General features: G+C 35.7%; 1 protein-coding gene across 1 annotated transcript in view; it reads left to right on the top strand.

Annotated features, from left to right (window-relative positions):
* The first annotated feature begins 14124 nt into the window (after window positions 1-14124).
* LOC134658402 (dual serine/threonine and tyrosine protein kinase-like) overlaps window positions 14125-14954 on the top strand; it is a 39966-nt gene continuing 39136 nt past the window's right edge. Inside the window, exon 1 of the mRNA XM_063514086.1 lies at window positions 14125-14322. The gene's annotated coding sequence lies outside the window, so the exon portion shown is untranslated. The remainder of the gene's footprint in view (window positions 14323-14954) is intronic.

Below are 14954 nucleotides of genomic sequence, written 5' to 3' on the forward strand. Positions count from 1 at the left end.
CTAAAGAAAGCGAAAAAGGTGGGGTACTAAGGTTTGATAATTATTCTTTTATGCGATTTCTTCGATTATCTTCAACTTCAATACTATGGTTTCAACCACTGACTTAATATAAAAGAAATAGACACACAAAGCCATTGATATAGAATAAAGAACTGGATACCCAATCAGCCGCAAAAAATGGCCCCATAAAAGTAACGTTGAAACAGATCACGCGTTACTTTTTCGTTTAGTCTTGTTTGAAACGCTCAAATGTGAAGTTGTCAACAATTACGAAATGTGCCGTTAAAATATGTAAAAATAACAATGATAAAACAAGGAAAAAGGATGGAATGTATTTCTTTCGGTTAGTTCTTTGGATAGCATTACATAATTTATGTAATCTGGTGGTAATTTTATGGTTTTGAATAAATTAATTTGTTAGTACCAAAGAAGGGATGTCAAGGAACAAAAATCTAATGAGTCGATGTGAGGTCAATATTTATTTTTATTTTTATATGGAATTCGTAAGGAATAATATTATGTTTAAATAAAAAAAAAAAAAATAATAAATAAAACGTTTATTCAGAGATCTTTCTTATAACTAATTACATATATTCTTCTGCCAAACCACAGAGTGGTTTGTTGGCAGACGAGGCTCCTTTATGTATTTGCAAGCTAGGTAGTTGATAGGTAACTTAAACTTAGGTATCTACTTAACCCTTTACCTCATGCGCAGCCCTATATAGCAACTATTAAAGTTCATTTTTAAACAAATACTTTTTATTTATGACATGAAGTAAGGGGTTAACTCTATATTCTTAGCATACAGTAAAAGAAAATCAAAATAAAATTAAAATGTAACGTATTATTGACTTTGTATTTTGTTTAATAAAAAATTGCTTAGTTTCTTTTTAAATAATAAGAATAAGAATAAGAATAAGAAACCATTTATTGCAACACAAAAAGCATACAGGTTACAAAACATAAGGATTGAAAAAATAAGAATAATTGTGCGGCAAAAGGAACGGGCTCAGCATACGCTGCGTGAGTCATTTCATTACAAATTGCCTGCGCAGCGCTGATTTTCAGTCCGTCCCCTTCACTGAACCACATTGACATTTATGCGGGTTAAAAAAAAAATTCTAAACAAAAAACCACTACAAAGATCTCTAGTTAAAGTAGGTAATAATAGTTTAAGTCTTGTTATTGGATAAGTCTTATCTTAATTTTACAGTTTGCAATTTATCAGAAATAAGTACTTTTTTAACAGTTAGAAAAACAAAAAAACCGACATTATTATTAGAAGTATGTTAAAAATCGTTTTGTAGGACTATTTTTACTACAAATGAATATTACAATGTGTTAAATTACGAATTAGCTTGACATTAACTACTGGTTAAATTTATAAGTGCTTAAGTTTATTACTAAATAGGTAAGTAAACATAATAAGTACTTTTTTGTATGAGAGAATACTTATAAATAATAATAATGCTGGCGGCACCCTAGGTTAGGTTTTTTTATAATATGTTTATAAGTATTTTGTATTGTTTTTGTAAGTGTTTTTGTATTTTATTTTTATATCCATATTATAAATTAACCTAACATAAGATGATAAATAAATAAAGAGAATAATAATAAACAAAAAAAAAAAACAAAATTATAAACAATAGGAAAAGAAAGTGCCCTATATAAGTATAGCACAACACCATTTTAAGTAATTATATCCTCTGTCGAAATTTGGTGATTTAATAAAAGTAGGCTCAGTTTGCGTTTAAAAGTTGGAAGGGACATTTTAGCTCGTAATGGCGGTGGTAGGTCGTTCCAGATCTTAGACGCAGAGTATTTGAAACTGCCACGATAACCAGCTGTTCTATGTTTCGGAGCACACATTTTATTTAGAAACTTACTGCGAGTATTTCGACCGTGAATGTCTTTCATCCATTGAAACTTATTATAAAGATATTCTGGTTTTTGACTAGAAACTACATTTTTAACCATACTAGACATATGCAAGGTTCTACGTGCTGCCATCTTTAGAATTTTCCTCTCGTTAAGAAACGGTGTGATATAGGCTCGTTTTGGCACCGAGAAACAAAACCTAGTACAAGCATTTTGGACTCTTTGAATTGCATGCGCGGTTTTAGCCAGCAGACGTGGTCCATAAACGATATCGCAATAATTAAACTGTGACAACACTAGCGCCTCAACCAGAACCAGCCTCACCTCTTCCGTTAGGTAATTTCGAATACCATACAAAATTTTTAGCCTGTAAAATGCGTTTCTTATTTTTGTATTGATATGATCAATGTAGCGCATGTCACTATCTATAATCAATCCCAAGTTTTTGGCTGTATCCACTCTCTCAATCCTTTTACCATTAATCACTAATCTAGGATCAGAATTAATTATCCGACTCCGCTGTAACTTAGATCCAAATATAAGGTACTTAGTTTTTGAGGGGTTTAAAACTAGGTTATTGTTATACGCCCATTTGTATATTGCATCCAGATCCTCATTTATTTGCTCTATAGCACATTTTGTGTCTTTTGGGTCAAATGAAAAATATACCTGCGTATCGTCGGCATACAAATGAACACTACAATGCTTGAGTAGTTTGCCAAGGTCAGCAGTAAACAGAATAAAAAGCAACGGACTGAGAATCGAGCCCTGTGGTGTGCCTCTTTTGACTAGTTTTACTGTCGACCGTATCTCCTGTCCCTGACCATCCTCTGTAAGAACATACTGCTTACGATCTGTCAAATACGACATAAACCATTTCCGTGCTGATACTGACAATCCGTAGTAAGCCATTTTTGCTATTAACAATTCCTTACTGATGCAGTCAAATGCTCGTGAAAAATCAAGTAATACTAATATAGTGCATTTGCCATCGTCAGTAGCTGATATTATGTTATCCGTAACTTGGGCTAACGCGGTGGCCGTACTGTGGCCGCTACGGAACCCGGACTGTACGCTCGGTAGCATATTATTTTGTTCCACGTAGTTAGTCAGCTGCATGCAAACCGCTCTCTCAAGAACCTTTGACATGACCGGCAGGATGCTTATTGGTCGTAAGTCTTTGTGAGATTCTACAGAAGTACTTTTGGGCAGACATTTAACTCTGGCGAGCTTCCATGCCTCCGGAAATACCTTTTCAGAAATTGACATATTTATTATAGCCGTAATTATTGGCAGCGTGAGCGGCAGGGTCATACGAATCATCTGAATAGTAATTGAATCACTACCGCAGGCATTCGTTTTAATACTAGTAATTATTTTTAAAATTTGATCCTCGGAACATTTTAGAATATCAAAAGTATTGTCTCCAAACCTGTTCTTAATGAAATAACTATAAGTGTTTAGATCAAGGTGACCATTACCTGGCACATCCAAAAAGTAATCATTAATGTCATCGGGATTGTTCAGATGGTCAGGTATTATCATAACATTTTCGCTACCTAACGCTGAAGAGCGTTTTAAATGCTGCCACATTTTAATAGGCGTCTTGATATTATTGTTAACATAAAAATTAAAATAAGCTTTTTTTTCTCGTTTAATAGAACTGTTTACATAGTTACGCATTTCTTTATAGTATTTTATATGTGATTCGGTTCTGGTTGAGTTTGCTTTTACAAGTGCTTTATTACGTAAACTTATCATAAGCCTAATGTTATCAGTCAGCCAAGGATGCGGTCTCTCTTGTACACAAACTCGTTTAGCTGGTGCATGCTTATCAAACAATATTGTCAACAAACTTTCAAAACGTTTTACCATTTCATTAACATCGCCCGCCAGCAAAACGTCTGACCAAGGTACGGCATGCAGGTCACTTTGAAATTCCGCCTCGTTTATCCTATTTAAAGATCTACAAGTTATTAACCGCGGTGCCTCTTTTGGCTTCTTGATGAGAAATTCTGAAATAACCATCGCATGGTCGCTTAAGGACGGATTGTGATACACATTGGTTTGTTTACATAATTCAGGAGCATCTGTCAGGATTAAGTCTAAAAGCGTAGCAGAATGTTCCGTTACACGCGTCGGCTCTTGAACCAGTTGTTTAAGGTTCTGTTGTGCCAAGAAAGTCAATAATTCGGACCCATGGTTCCTATTTGGCTGTAAGAGATCAACATTAAAGTCAGTCAATACGAACACATAATTGCAATAAGCGAAAACACTTACCGACTCACTCAGCGCATCTATAGCCTTGCCCACTGTCAACGACTCTGGCCTATAGGCTGTGCCCACTGCCAGCCGCAACCCGCCAGGCAAGACAACCTCGAGCCACATTTGCTCGAGCGCCGATACAGGGTGGTCGCGCACGCGCACCCGCAACCCGCGCCGCACATAGAACCCCACCCCGCCGCCTCTGCTTGCGCCTGCACGAGGTTTATGCTTGAACACGTAACCCGGTACTACTGGTGCACACTTTTCTTCGCCTTGTTTTAACCAAGTCTCGTTAAGAGCTAATAAATCTGGTTTATAACTGGTCATTGCAAATAAAAACTCATCTTTACCCGTATTAAGTGACCTCACGTTTAATAGTCCCAATAACAAATGCGATTTCCGTTTATTTGTCGCGCCGCCTATAAAAACAAAAATGACCTACATTTGAAGATATATTCATATCACGGTGTCCTGTGCTAAAAGTATTTAATAGATAATTATGGATTTTATAGTAATTTTTGTAAAGTATTCTCTCATAATAACTATTTACTAAAATTATTATTAAAAGTAACTTAGAATATAACATGCTTAGATTAGGCACAAGAAAAATAAGTCATAACTGAAAATTATTCTGCCTGCCGTCAACTGAGGAATCAATGCCATCTATTTCGCGTGGAAATATCTCTTCTATATCCTTGCTTGAACGCAGTGTGTATAGCTGAGAGCCATCAGATTTTCGAGCGTATATTTTTCCATATTTCGTCCACACATACCGCCAACTCAACCGTTTCGCTTCTTCTTTGGCCTTTTTGAAGAGCTTACGATTTTCTTTTGTCAATCGTTCATTTACGTACACCGAAGTGGGTTTCCCTGGCAGAGACATATCAGCTGTAGTTACGTTGCGCCGTACACGCGCCGCTCGCAGCAGGCGATCCTTGACGGCGCGGCGAGTCACGCGCACCACCAGAGGGCGCGGCTGAGCCTGGGGCCCGCCAGCGTCGCTCACTACGAGGCGCCGCGGGCCGGCCCGATATGCCTCCACGACGTCGGTCTCTTCGCAACTTGTTCCCAAAGTTGAGGCAAGAACGCTTACTATGTGGTAGACGTTTTCATTATTTGTTTCCGGTATATTCACTATCTCGATATCATTTACTAACAGGCTTTGCTCCTTGTCATTCAAATCACATCTTAATTGTTCAAATGTCGCCTCGGTCTGTAAAGCCGCCTGCGACTGTGTGGTTAAACGGTCCTGCAGCTCTGTGACAATTGCTTTTAAATTTGCATTTTCTGTTTGAAATTGTTCTAAGGATGTAATTCTTTGTTCACAATCACTTATCTGACCTGTAACAGTGTCCAACCGCTGATTGCATTTTTGAAGTGAACTCAACACCTCCGCGATCTGGGATCTCATTGAAGAAACATCGCTTCGTAGGTTCCTTATTTCGGCAGTTAATTCTGCGATTTCTGTCTGGTCCATCTTATCCTCCGGTAGTGATTGTATCTCTTTTTTAAGGACCGAAGGGTTGTCCGCCGGAGTTTGAGTTTGAGGCCGTACTGGTGTTGAAGTGTTGTCGCCACCTCGTTTTGCGGCGGCTCGGCAGTCCGGGCACGTCCAATTTGTTATTTGTTCCGGGGTGAGGTTGGCCGAACCACTGCAGAGGTTACAAAATGGCTTCCCACAGGCGGGAAGTTTGCAGGTCACAATGCTGTTTTCCGAGCCTTTTAAGATGGTGTTGTGGCACCCAGAGCATGATCTAGCCGCCCTTGTAGATCTTTGGAACTTCGACATTGTCAATAACACAAAAACAATCACGTAAACAAATGATTGGCCGGTACCACGATACCGGTTGACGAGCGATCGTTCGATAATTTTGTATCTGCAATTAGCCGTCACAGGTATACAAACTACTATCGTGGTACGGGGGATCGAAGCGGTCAGCTGTCCGGTCGGTTTCTAAGTACGACGGCACTATTTAAAAACTTCGCACGCTATTATCCAGGAAACTATATATCCGATTTAGTTGCGAACACTTATAGTAATGAACACTGTTAAGCACTTGACTTTAAAGGTACTTTTGATTGCTAATAATGCATTTAAACATATTAAAATAAATTAAAATACGGAGCCAGCGCTTGCGCGCGCGGCGAGCTACCCGCTTGTTTTCGTAGTGAAATGTTTGTTTTGTCATCCTTGTGGTCTTTAAATCCGACGGTAACTCATTATAGATCTTAGGGACTAAATATTTTCTACTTCTCTGGCCATAATAATTCGTAAAACTAGGTACCAGCAATTTATTACTATCTCTGTTTCTTATTAACCTTTGATTGACAATAGGTATTTTAAACTCATCATTACACATTTGTTCTAGAGCTAATACTAACTTGACTTTTTCATGGACTGTTAAAATATTACATTCTAGGAAGAGCTTTTCATAGGTAGTACTTTTACATTTTATTTTAGTTTTCTTGTCAACCATTAATTTCATGAATCTAATCTGCAGTGCCTTTATCTTATCTAGATACGTTTTAAATGTACGACCGTAACTTGACAGCCCATACGACAACAGCGAATCCACTAGAGCATAGTACACTGCATACATAGTAGCCCTATTTAACACGAACTTCAGGTGGTGGAATTTTGCAAGTACTGCTCTTAATTTATTGCATAAGCCATTTACATGTGGCTGCCATGAGAACTTATAATCTATAAGCAAGCCCAAGTACTTGTATTGTTCCACCACCTGGAGCTCGACACAGCCGCACACGCTCCCGGCCGGCCGCGCACTGTGGAGGCAGTCGAAACTGTGCCCCACAATGCACGGCGTCCTGTAACTATCTTTAGAGTAAGGAGACCGTATGCACATACATTTAGTTTTTGCGATGTTAATAATAATGCCATTATCATGTGACCATTTAATAATGTTAGTTAGATCCTCCTGTACTCTGTTTTCTATTAGGCCTAGGTCTTTATCCGCGTATATTAGGCAGGTGTCATCTGCATACATGTAGACACTACAGTTTTTGACAACATTACACATACTGTTAACATGAACTATGTACCCAACGGGCCCGGTTACCGAGCCGGTCGGCACGCCGCAGGAGACGAGCGCGGGCGCGCCGCACTCGCCTCCCACGGCCGTGCGCAAGGTTCGACCCTCGAGGTATGCGCGGAGCCACCCGTGGAGTCCCGTTTAAATTCAAGATTTCCAAGAAAACCTATGCGACGTGCAAAGTGGACTGCTATTTAATTATAGCAAGAGATAGGGGTGATGCAGTTTTAAACAAAGCAAAACGGCACTTGTGTGATCGGCCCATTTCCCTGTTTCCGACAACCAATAAGGGCTTATATCGACTAACTGTAAATGCTAAACCTGTCTGAACACAGTGACAACCACAGGATTTTTTTGGGTTATTTCCACCAACTCGCTTTGGTGGTAACTAGTGGGAATTATTTTTCCCAGTAGTTACCAGTGGTAAAAGGTGGGAAAAAAAATCCTAGTAGTTACCACTGATATCAACTTGGTGGTAACTAGTGGGAACAACCCGATTTTTTTTATAAACTATGGACTTTATAAAAAAAATTCAATCAGTACCTAAATGTCCCCGTGCACCCGTGCGATGAGTAAATGTAGATCTAAAATACACAGTTATTTTATTTAATAAGTTGAATTTATTTCAAGGAAATTAGTATTTAAAGACGTATACTTACTTATTAAAAATTTAATTTGTTTGAATTTGAACCACGAATTAATTTTATTTAAACTCCCGATTAAATTAAATTTGTTTTATTTATTACTTCAATTGGTTTTTCTGTACAGTAATACCTATTCAAGTGTACCAAAGTGACTCCATTCGTTCATTATTCTCGTTTGACGATGCTTGACGTAAATACGTTACGTTTAGTGCCATCGGACTAAATTTTTTAACAGTGTTGGTACTTATGTATGCAAATTTGACACTTAATGCTTACGACATTAAGCTCTTTTCTGTACGAAACATTTATCTTGACTCAAAATTTACGTAAGCGTTTTTATCATCAATGCAAATGGTGCGAAACGTCATTGGGATCCACATTTCTTGACGTTTTTGTTCTGCTTTGTGTGTCTATTTCTTTTATATTAAGTCAGTGCACAAAGCAGAACAAAAACGTCAACAAATGTGGATCCCAATGACGTTTCGCACCATTTGCATTGATGATAAAAACGCTTACGTAAATTTTGAGTCAAGATAAATGTTTCGTACAGAAAAGAGCTTAATGTCGTAAGCATTAAGTGTCAAATTTGCATACATAAGTACCAACACTGTTAAAAAATTTAGTCCGATGGCACTAAACGTAACGTATTTACGTCAAGCAACGTCAAACGAGAATAATGAACGAATGGAGTCACTTTGGTACACTTTAATAGGTATGTACAGAAAAACTAATTGAAGTAATAAATAAAACACATTTAATTTAATCGGGAGTTCAAATAAAATTAATTCGTGGTTCAAATTCAAACAAATTTAATTTTTAATAAGTAAGTATACGTCTTTAAATACTAATTTCCTTGAAATAAATTCAACTTATTAAATAAAATAACTGTGTATTTTAGATCTACATTTACTCATCGCATGGGTGCACGGGGACATTTAGGTACTGATTGGATTTTTTTTATAAAGTCCATACTTTATAAAAAAAATCGGGTTATTCCCACTAGTTACCACCAAGTTGATATCAGTGGCAACTACTAGGAATTTTTTTCCCACCTTTTACCACTGTTAACTACTGGGAAAAATAATTCCCACTAGTTACCACCAAAGCGAGTTGGTAGAAATAACCCAAAAAAATCCTGTGGTTGTCACTGTGTTCAGACAGGTTTAGCATTTACAGTTAGTCGATATAAGCCCTTATTGGTTGTCAGAAACAGGGAAATGGGCCGATCACACAAGTGCCGTTTTGCTTTGTTTAAAACTGCATCACCCCTATCTCTTGCTATAATTAAATAGCAGTCCACTTTGCACGTCGCATAGGTTTTCTTGGAAATCTTGAATTTAAACATAATATTATTCCTTACGAATTCCATATAAAAATAAAAATAAATATTGACCTCACATCGACTCATTAGATTTTTGTTCCTTGACATCCCTTCTTTGGTACTAACAAATTAATTTATTCAAAACCATAAAATTACCACCAGATTACATATAAATTATGTAATGCTATCCAAAGAACTAACCGAAAGAAATACATTCCATCCTTTTTCCTTGTTTGATCATTGTTATTTTTACATACTTTAACGGCACATTTCGTAATTGTTGACAACTTCACATTTGAGCGTTTCAAACAAGACTAAACGAAAAAGTAACGCGTGATCTGTTTCAACGTTACTTTTGTGGGGCCATTTTTTGCGGCTGATTGGGTATCCAGTTCTTTATTCTATATCAATGGTTTCAACGAATAAATTATTATGATTATATATAGAAGTAACTTATCACAGTGTGCATTTTAAAGGAAGGCATAAATATATCCCAATGCTATTATTTTTTAATTTCACTTAGTTTAAAAAAATGTGCGGCTACTAATCATACGTGTGCGTGTGCTAACTATAGCTGCTCAACCAAATCTTGTCAGTAAAAAAAGGCGCGGAATTCAAATTTTCTACTGGACGATATCCCTTCGCGCCTACATTTTTCAAATTTGCTGCCTTTTTCTACTGTCAAGTTCTGGTTGACCAAGTATATTTTACTCGGGGCATGAATACTAAAGTGATTTTTATTATTTTAGGCTCGCGAAGGCCGAAGGCCGAGCTCCGCGTAGGGCCGAAGGCCCGAAGCGTCACACGAGAGGAGGAAGTTGGAGCTTAAACACGACCCAATAGTATTTTAGTTTATTCTAATTATTCTTTAATTATGCATTGCTTAATAAAAATTCTCTATTATTTTAAAGGTTCGAAGTCATGTGCAGGCATCGGAGTTTTTATCGCATGGTAAGACTAATAGCAAGCTATGGAGTCGAATTTTGCCATAAATGTAAACTCTTATTCATACTCATACTCATTTATTTAATTTATCTTAAAATGCCTTTAGAGCGGTCGGTCGTGTTATATTCGTCGTATTATCTTAGTCGAATTATATAAAAAAATATTTTTCTATTACATTATGAATTCATAACTTCAACTATTTTAACATACAACTATACAAACTACATCGCTGCGAAAGACCTAATGTCATGTAGGTACTGACCGCTGATAAAATTGATTAGTATTTGTCATGTGTCAATCACTGGTGATTGCAAACGTAGTAGTTATTTATATCTGTATGTGGTAAATACGTTGAGGAATATTCCATAATTAATTATTATGCCTAACCCAGAAATAGCTGCAATTTTGGCATGGATAGAGCCATACAACGATTTACAATATGACTATGAAAAATCTGCTATAGTGTGCTTGAGTTGTGAAGTACAACTCGCCCAATTGAAACATACATTTATTGCAACAAATGAGGTTTAATAAATTAAACTTATATACGTAGTAACTATTTAGTAATCTGTTCTCATATTAAATAAAATTAATCATGAGTATGAGTATGAATAAAAGTTTACATTTATGGCAAATGTCGACTCCATAACTTGCTATTAGTCTTACCATGCGACAAAAACTCCGATGCCTGGTCATGTGTAATATTGAAGCAAAACTTAAGTAATTAATACCTACCTATTTAAAGCAACGAAAGTTTTAGAATAAGTAGGTATAGGTAATGGCTCCTCTACACCAGCGGTCGGCAACAAGAATGCGGCCCGCGAACCTCTCACTTGCGGCCCCGCGAGCCTCCCTGGCTATTTTGTATGTAATATTCACAAACGACAATGCCTGATAAAGTCACAAAGTGCGGCCCGCGTCAACTTCGTTACAACAACTACTATGTGGCCCTTGGCTGCAAAAAGGTTGCCGACCGCTGCTCTACACGATGGGCCAGCGCCGGCCACTCCAAGGGACGCATTTATGCGTTAGAGGGAGCAAGTGATATTGCTATCTCATTCTACCGCATGGCTGCGTCCCTTGGAGTGGCCGGCGCTGGCCCATCGTGTAGAGGAGCCCTAACATTTTTTTCGTTACCATCACTTTTAGTTCCTTCACCTTGTAGTTCGCACATCTTATAATACAAATACCTAGTTAGCCAAAAAACAGCTATAGATTTTTGTGTATTATTTCATAAATACTTTTTATAATTTTTCTACTCCAGCACTTAAATGTGTCAATTAAATGACTGACAGTGATATCTAAAGCAATGTCATTTGAATGCTTTGTCTATAGGCTCATAAGATGACTGCTAGCAGTCATCTTATGAGTATAATACAACTGCTTTATTTTTTTTAATAGTAGTTTTTCTACTCCAGCACTTAAATGTGTCAATTAAATGACTGACAGTGATATCTAAAGCAATGTCATTTGAATGCTTTGTCTATAGGCTCATAAGATGACTGCTAGCAGTCATCTTATGAGTATAATACAACTGCTTTATTTTTTTTAAAGATACAAGTTCCGATCATCTTGATTGAAAGAGGTATGTTTTCATTTACAATAATAACTCTTTTTTTTTTAAATAATAACTCTTTTTTTTTTAAATAATAACTCAATTTTTTTTAAATAATAACTTTTTTTAATAATAACTCTTTTTTTTAATAATAACTTTTTTTTTTTTTTTTTTTTTTTTTTTTTTTTTTTTTTTTTTTTTTTTTTTTTTTGCTGCAGCTGTCATAGAAAAAGTAATGTATGCAACAGCTCATAATTGGTTCTTAAAATTCTCGGGTCTTTTTTTACAAAACTCGACTACGTCTCGTTTTGTAATTTCGACCCTTGAATTTTAAGAACCCTTATTATATCACTGTTGCATAAACTACTATTATGCAACAGTGATATAATAAGGGTTCTTAAAATTCAAGGGTCGAAGTTACAAAACGAGACGTAGTCGAGTTTTGTAAAAAAAGACCCGAGAATTTTAAGAACCAATTATGAGCTGTTGCATACATTACTTTTTCTATGACAGCTGCAGCCAAAAAAAAAAAAAAAAAAAAAAAAAAAAAAAAAAAAAAAAAAAAAAGTTATTATTAAAAAAAAAGTTATTATTAAAAAAAAAGAGTTATTATTTGAAAAAAATTGAGTTATTATTTAAAAAAAAAAAAGAGTTATTATTTAAAAAAAAAAAGAGTTATTATTGTAAATGAAAACATACCTCTTTCAATCAAGATGATCGGAACTTGTATCTTTAAAAAAAATAAAGCAGTTGTATTATACTCATAAGATGACTGCTAGCAGTCATCTTATGAGCCTATAGACAAAGCATTCAAATGACATTGCTTTAGATATCACTGTCAGTCATTTAATTGACACATTTAAGTGCTGGAGTAGAAAAAGATACAAGTTCCGATCATCTTGATTGAAAGAGGTATGTTTTCATTTACAATAATAACTCTTTTTTTTTTTAAATAATAACTTAATTTTTTTTAAATAATAACTCTTTTTTTTTTTAATTATAACTCTTTTTTTTTAATAATATTTTTTTTTTTTTTTTTTTTTTTTTTTTTTTTTTTTTTTTTTTTTTGCTGCAGCTGTCATAGAAAAAGTAATGTATGCAACAGCTCATAATTGGTTCTTAAAATTCTCGGGTCTTTTTTTACAAAACTCGACTACGTCTCGTTTTGTAACTTCGACCCTTGAATTTTAAGAACCCTTATTATATCACTGTTGCATAAACTACTATAATAATATCCAGATATTTCTGTAAATATCTTATAAAATAAATAAAATATCGTTAGAGTCTGTTCGGAAAGAGAAGAGTCGTGGAATGTAATGGGCCCCATACATTCCACGACTCTTCTCTTTCCGCACAGACTCTAAAGATTTTATAACAACATTGCAATAACAAAACGCCTTCGCAAAATTCTGCTAAGTTGAGAGCTGACATTAGGTAAGAGTTGCCATACGTGTAATGAACTCCCTAGACAACGGGTGTTTAGAAAAAATCCCTATTGCGTTGATCAACAGCAAATTGTACAATATTAGTTCGTATTTTTACCAGACGACAATCAGTTATAGGTATTTTGAAAACATACTAATATTGAAAACAATAATTCACATTTTAAATCAAAGTAAGACCACGACAATAAAAAAATGCGTTAAAAATAGTGCCAGGAATATCTACAGTAATTTGTTTATTTGAGACGTCAGAAAAACAATAAGTTACACCAAACATAAAAAAAAAGAAACAAAAGATACCTACCTAAATGAAGTCCTGTGACTCGAATAAAAATAAAGATTCAATAACTATAATCATGGAAATGGAAACATGCATGAGTGAAAATTATTTTGTCACAAAGATAGTATGATTCTCTCTATGTCTGAAATGAGACAGTCCTTTGATTTGACAAACTATAGTTGTCATGTTTTACAGGTTGTACATATTTTTCTCGTGGTGGTGTGGTGCAAAAATTTTGCATTACACTCAATAGCAAAATAAGTTCACCTCTCGCGCTTTGAGACACTCGCACCGCTCAAGATTCTACTTTTTAAAGTCAACGTATCCAAAAAAGGGATGAATCGTAATTTTTTTCTACTGCTACTTTCAAATTGGCCTACTGGAGTGAGCTATCCTCTATCTATGGTTACATTATGTAGTTATGTTCTTATGTTACACTACTTATAGCGGGTCTGCGCTGCGCTAGGCCCGCGAACATCGAAGTTCGCAAATAGCGGACATCTTTCTCTTTCACTTGAATTACGCCTTAATTGGAGGAAAAGAGAAAAATGCTCGCAATTTGCCGACTTCTATGTTCGCGGTAGGCCCTATATACGGGCCCACGATTCTTCGCTTTCCACCGACTGTTTAGGACACAAGTTTAAAAGATCCCTCCAGGGAAATAAAAATTTCGCACTGGCAACATTGACATTATTTACTTCGCTTCGCGTACTTATGTGTGCGATGTGTTCGTTCGTTTTCTCTTTTATTTATTTCTTATTATAAAGTTCTGTATTTATTTCCGATTCTAAAGCTTGTGTAACACCGCAATGAGAAAGTTCTATATTCTCTGACAATAACGTGTCGAGTGCAAGTTTTTGCGAAGTTTCGCCTGTGTTTTGTTGCTTCGCTCCAATTTTTTAACAAAATACTCACCAATGAAGATACTCTGACTGGCATTGAGTAAGTATTTCGTTGTAAATTAATTACTTCATGACCTGAATTACAACAACAAAGTTGATCATGTGTCTGTAACGCGAATATATCGAGTTCTAGCTGTGTAAAACGCGTAAATTGTGGGTACCCCCGAGTTTTACATTTATATTGTGTCGGGCGATTATGTTGTTATAGGTATCCGGTATGTTTGTATGTTACGTCAGGACCATAAATAGGCTAGAACAGGTTTTGCATTGAATGCATGTGGAATCTGTGTTTAGTAAGAGAACTACTTTTCCAATTCAAACTGAATAAAGTTTAAATTGGCATGAAGAAATACAAGATACTGTTTCCATTTGCAGAACGTTAAGGGATCTAGAAAGATTTCCTTTTGAATAGAGTTAGGTAACATAGAAACTTAAAAACTTTTTTTATCTACCCCCTTTTTATAGTAGGTAGTTAAAGAAACTAGTTATAAGTTTCAAATATCTTAAATAGTGACCCGCCCTGGCTTCGCACACGTTAACAAATTATACATAAACCTTCCTCTTGAATCGCTCTATCTATTAAAAAAACTGCATCAAAATCCATTGCATAGTTTTAAAGATCTAAGCATACATAGGAACAGACAGTGCGAAGTGACTTTGTTTTATACTATG

This window comes from Cydia amplana, chromosome 22 (genome assembly GCF_948474715.1).
Source record: "Cydia amplana chromosome 22, ilCydAmpl1.1, whole genome shotgun sequence".
Taxonomy (NCBI): domain Eukaryota; kingdom Metazoa; phylum Arthropoda; class Insecta; order Lepidoptera; family Tortricidae; genus Cydia; species Cydia amplana.